Source organism: Mixophyes fleayi, chromosome 9, assembly GCF_038048845.1.
Source record: "Mixophyes fleayi isolate aMixFle1 chromosome 9, aMixFle1.hap1, whole genome shotgun sequence".
NCBI classification, from domain to species: domain Eukaryota; kingdom Metazoa; phylum Chordata; class Amphibia; order Anura; family Limnodynastidae; genus Mixophyes; species Mixophyes fleayi.
Window position 1 is genome coordinate 21,809,857 of NC_134410.1, and position 6,000 is coordinate 21,815,856.

The following is a 6,000-nucleotide window of genomic DNA, read 5'->3' on the forward strand; positions in this document are numbered from 1 at the left end:
CAGATGTAGGTTTGGCCGGATGTCAGGAAAATGCTTCCAACCTGGATGCATACTGCAGTGGGCAGCATGGTGGCTCAGTGGTTAGCACTTCTGCCTCACAGCACTGGGGCCATGAGTTCAATTCCCAACCATGGCCTTATCTCTGAGGAGTATGTATGTTCTCCCCGTGTTTGCGTGGGTTTCCTCCGGGTGCTCCGGTTTCCTCCCACACTCCAAAAACATACTGGTAGGTTAATTGGCTGCTATCAAAATTGACCCTAGTCTCTGTGTGTGTGTGTGTGTGTGTGTGTGTGTTAGGGAATTTAGACTGTAAGCTCCAATGGAGCAGGGACTGATATGAGAGAGTTCTCTGTACAGCGCTGCGGAATTAGTGGCGCTATATAAATAAATGATGATGATGATGATACTGCCATCTATAAAGTCTGGTGAAGGAGGAATAATGGTCTGGAGCTGTTTTTCAAGGTTTGGCCTGGGCACATAGTTCCAGTGAAGGGAAGTCTCAATGCTACAGCGTACAGAGACATTCAAGAGAATTTTGTGCTTCCAACTTTGTGGCAGGCCCTTTCCTGCTTCACAATACCCCCAGGCACAAAACAACGTCCATCAAAAAATGGTTTCTCGAGTTTGGTGTGGAAGAACTTGACAGGCCTTTTGGGTGAACTGCGAGTCAGGCCTTATAGCCCAACATCAGTGCCCAACCTCACGAATGCTCTTGTGGCTGAATGGATGAGAATCCCCACAGCAAGGTTCTAAAATCTAACGAAAAGCCTACCCAGAAGTGTGGAGGCTGAAATAGCATCGTGGGGGGGGGATGGGACCAATTCTGTATTAACGGCCATGGTTTTGGTAGGAGATGCTCAACGAGCAATTAGCACATTTTACATTACGATATTGGTGGCTCCTAAATTTTGGCTGTTGTACATGTCTTTTGGGGAGATATGTCCAAGACAAACCTAAAGAACGTTCTCTGATAAAATAAATGATTGCTTTAATAAATAAAGCAGTTGTAGTATTGCAGCCCATCACATGACAGGTTTTTATAATGATTCTTCCTCAGAAATGATGTTGCTTAAACTTTTTTTCCCCTCAAATGTCAAGGGTTAAAACGGAGGACTGAGTGATAAAACTTTGTCACTTCATTTTCCTCACGTTACCGCCTCTCTATGCACGGGAATACATTTAACAACTATTTTCTCAAGTTAGCGTCAAACGCTTCGTATCTGCCGGCTGGGCCTTGTGCGCAAAGTTATCTGGATACTATTCGAATTCTGACACCAACGCTTGGTGTCAACAGATCCTGCGAGGAAAAAAAACAGAGCAGAGTCTGCTTATTTAATCCTCCTATGATCTGCAATTTTATCATTCCAACGGATTTATTAAACATAAACAAGTCGTAAAGCAGGGGCCAGCAACGTCTGATACACAGTGGCAGCCTGGAATGGCCCCATAAGGGCTCACAGCGGCTGGTGTTACGTTTCTTACTAGACCAGGTGGCTGAAGGTACAAGGGCGCCCTCTTGAGGCTAAACAGGAGAGTAACCAAGCTTATAGAGAAAGATCAGAACATTTTATTAACTTCCATTAAAACATGATCAAACATGACATATCGAAGCAGGATTTTCAAATTAAAAACAAGAATCCATAGGGTTTATTTTCTTGCAACAATAATCTGCCATTGGTAATTAACCGCTGATCACAAAAAATAACAGAGGCACTTCTGAGCATGCGTGGTCCGTCATTGTCGGTCAGCACAGCGGTCACACGGCCAAACACCTATAGTTCAGTCAATGCACAAGGGAAAAGATCTTGCTAACATGCCCACCCTGCTAGCCAAAGACCTGCGCGATGTACATGCAGCCATTTTTCTTGTGGTTCTGCCAGTTTTGTGATACAGAACTGGAAAGTGTGTTAACCACTTTAAAATCGTGGCAGAGGAGGGTTTGAGCGGGAGGACCAATCACAATCTGGAATTTCTTGATTGCGGCTTGTGATTGGTCCTTACACTCGGCCCCTTCCCATCTGATTTTCAACTGGTGTTATAAGAGCAACTGCAAGATATTTTACTAATGTGTCTCTATTCCTAGTAACCCCAGGGTCCTGGCTAGGAGCAGGGCTAGTAAAATCTTTTACTAGGTGGTAGTACAGCTTTAAAGAGAAAGTACAGCCATTCTCTGACATTACTTTGTGTATCAGTGGCTGTGCAAAACCTTCCAACGGCCACGTCACGATGGGCGTGCTTAGTCCAATTGAAGCTCTAACCCATTCTTGTCGCTATACAGAGTGGCAGTAAACGGGTCTTACCTCCCAGCTTTTGGATCCGCGGGACAAAGATATCAGCTCAGACAGAGCCCTCAAATCGGCACGGCCCTGCCAAAATCAGGAGTTGGGAGACTTGGGCGTCTGGTCTGCAGACTTGCTTGTACAAATGCACTGTGCGGATTAGTGTGGATTTATACACAGTGATGTCACAAGAACTCAAATGACCGCCGTCGCGGGTTCTTGACCTCCAAGAGACCCCATCAGGAAAAGATTTTCAGATATTCAGCGTTACTCTACTTTCCACTACAGCTCCGTTAAAAACATAAGGTGCTACCTACCCACTCGGCAATCGTCTTTTCGGATACAATATAGGTCACCTATTTCTCCTGAGTATATGGATAACATATCTGATGATTAATCCTCATTTTTACAAGACTAAACTTGATCCACCCTTCTGAATGTACGTTATGGAAAAAGCAATCTCTGAGATCACAATAATTACATGGAATATGGGTGTTTTCTAGCAGGGGAGACCATCTCTACTCTCCCTCGGTTTCCCCTCTGCATAGGGGGTGTCCAGGAATGCAACTTAAACAAGCAGAACCCCTGGCATTAGTAACACATATCATTCACTGTAAACACTGTGTATCATTACAGGCCAGGAATCAGCAGGCATCCTGGTACCACAGCAGTTATAGGCAATGCAATCATCACTGGACCCAACTGTTATAAACGTCATGTTGCAAAGCACACGTTTATACATCTTATACTATGGAAGAAAGAAAGAAAGAAAAAAAGAGATAAAAAGAACGATTAAAACAAAAAACAATGTTTTTGATATGTTGTAAAGGATGGTGGACTCTTTTGCCATAGCACTCTTCAAATGTCAGGACAGCTCTGGTTAATGAGAAAAACATTCAGAAGTTGCTCACCGCACTCTGCCAAAAAAGCCAATTTTACACTGCAGGTACTTGACTTGAATCAATGCTCGAAAAACATCGATACCAAAATGCTTCAGTAAACAAAATAAGTAAATCCATGTTCATGAACTCTTGACCTCTCCAAATTACAACAACGTGGCATAAGATAAGCGCAGATATGTAATCAAAATATTTGGGAATTTGTTTTTTTGGGGGGAAATGCACATTATGGCTTCCTGGTAAAAGTGCATAAACACACATAGGTATGATATGGGTTTTCACCAAAGATCACTGCAGGCTTCCGGACGGGTTTACACGCGGTAAACGCACAACACTGAACAAAAGGACTTCAAAAAAAATCTCTACCGCAACATAAGTAAAAGGCCAGTGGGCCATTGGAATCAATTCCTCTGGGTGATCCGGATTCCTCCCACACAGTTAATATGGTTAAATGGTTAATGGACCCTAGTTTGCGTGGTTGGTAATGTAGACTGTAAGCTCCAATGGGGTAGAAAATGAATGACTAATTGTAGAGCGATGTTTAATAATAATATAATGGCACTATATAGACATCCAGCTGATTTAATGAGCCTAAGAAATAAACTGACTAGATTTTCTTTGGATGTCTCTACAGTAGGTTGACTATTTGGGACAGCGATGGGTCCACTTTAAGGGCCCGTTCACCCCTATCTTCCATTAATGTGGTTTTCATCCGTTAAATAAACTCAGAGGCGCATCTAAACTTTTTTAGATTGTGTCAACCAATGAAAAGACCCTGTTCTACTAGTACGATACATTGTACTGTTAAAAGCACAGTGCACAACAAGTGCAGGGATATGTATAGTGAAGTGCGTGTTCGTTTATTTTCCCAAAGCATATGTGGGAACGAGTTCCAAATAAGACACACAACAGATATTTATCCTGCAACTAGTAGCTCTTGTATCTGGACACCTGAGAATTTTGTCACAGACCAAAAGCTTCCATCTTGTATTCAGATCTGTCCCACTGTCAGGAAGGGGGGTTACGGAAATCAGTCGAATGTGCAATGTGGAAAATATTTATCTTTCTGTAAATAGTCACTCAAAAACTCACAGGCATTAATCTTCATTTTAAGCCTTTTGTAGTATCAATTAAAATGTGCTTGTGAGTTCCACAAAGTAGGGCGGCCATTTTGTGGCTGAACCAACATTAAGCAGGAACGAGAGATGTCAATGAAACAAGAAGCTAAAGTTGTCTCTTCCCTTTTGGATGTCGCTAATTCCCGTGATTTCATAAGCTGTACTCTTAGGCCGGTCTCAATGCGTTTAAAAACCAGGTTTGAAAGTGACCGATATTCAGTTACCAAGCGTTTCAGCTTGCGTTCAAGAGGAGGACACTACCAACTTAAATGCATTTAAGTTGCGTTAAATTCACTGGATGAAGCAAGAAGCATATGAAAAGTGTGCGACAAATCTAACGCGACTGAATGCAAGTAAAAACACAAGTTGGTATCTACGGTCTATTAACTGTTCGGCCAGTAATTGTGGGCTGAATCAAAAGCCATTGGAAATGTCTGAGTGATGTTACTAGTTCCTAGTGAATTGGTAGATTATGATATCATGAAAAAAACTTGTCTCCCACTACATGCAGAGGACAGCAGCAGTTTATATCATTTGTCCATGTTCCCCTACATAAGTACTGTATTTAAAATGACCCTATAAAAATTTGGAAGAACCCATCTTAGTTTAAGCCAGAGTGTTGGCATACACTGCCATCTACTGGTTAGGCAAGGTAATGCTCTGCACTGTATTGTTTTACATTTAGATTACAGGGTGTTAATCATAAACAACGTGCAAAGGAAAGTCAATATTAAACAAGTTGAACTTCTATGGTATGTATGGTTAATATAGTTGTAGTTTCTACATTCTCTCTCCAACCAGAGGTAAAAAAAAAACAACAAAAACGTTTATTTTAAAATTTGGGGAAACTTCCTTTTTAAAAAGGAAAATAGACTTTTTGTGCTCTCTCTCATACATTATATATATATATATATATATATATATATATATATATATATATATATATATATATATATATATATATATATATCATCTGGCAAAGCCTAAAGGATCCCTGGTGATATTGTACACATTTGAGCTTAAGTATAAAGCTTTAAAATATTTTTTTCTATCACCCAGATATGGGTGATATGCTCATGAAAAGGTTTCGTCTTTAACTTAAATTGTAGCATGGTTCATTCATGTATACATGGCCTGTCGTCCATACCACTGAATAAAATATATTATAATGCATTACCTGCAGCTGAGGGCAGAGGAGAGATTGGTCAACACAACCATCCACACGGACCTGAGACATGTTACATTATAAAATACTCTTCTCCTGCTTTCCCCTATGACCAGTAATAGTAATAACCAGAAACAACAGAACACTGTGATCCTCACCTTGTACCTGAGTTCTGTGTCGTCACAATGAGCCATGAATGAAGACCAGCCCATGTGACTATGTCGTCATCTCCGAGGAGCCGGTGTGCAGAAGCTGCAGTGCACGCTGATCACCAGGAGGGGGCGCACAGATTGATGTTACAGGTCAGTGTATTAATAACAAGGAAGTTTTGGAAACTTATAATACGAATAAGTCGTTTGTTATAATCAACTAACCGCAGATCTAACATGGGGCAAATCGAATAATGTAGACCAATAGCAGCAATTCCCTTTTCCTTTAGTTACATTGACATACCTAGAGTTTTGTTTTTCACCATAGTTCACTCCCCATTACAGCAGCCTAACATGGGTTATTCGTTGTCTCTAATTTTCAAAGTTTTT

General features: G+C 41.1%; 1 protein-coding gene across 7 annotated transcripts in view; it reads right to left on the reverse strand.

Moving 5' to 3' along the window:
- The window catches only part of MEIS3 (Meis homeobox 3), a 113,158-nt gene extending 107,468 nt beyond the window's left edge, over positions 1 to 5,690 (reverse strand). For 5 of the 7 annotated variants that reach the window (XM_075186863.1, XM_075186868.1, XM_075186867.1 and 2 more), the window contains exon 1: positions 5,620 to 5,690. The gene's annotated coding sequence lies outside the window, so the exon portion shown is untranslated. Of the gene's footprint in view, positions 1 to 5,473; positions 5,578 to 5,619 lie in introns of those variants that run through there. The other 2 variants (XM_075186864.1, XM_075186869.1) reach the window with 2 other exon arrangements.
- Positions 5,691 to 6,000: the final 310 nt, after the last annotated feature.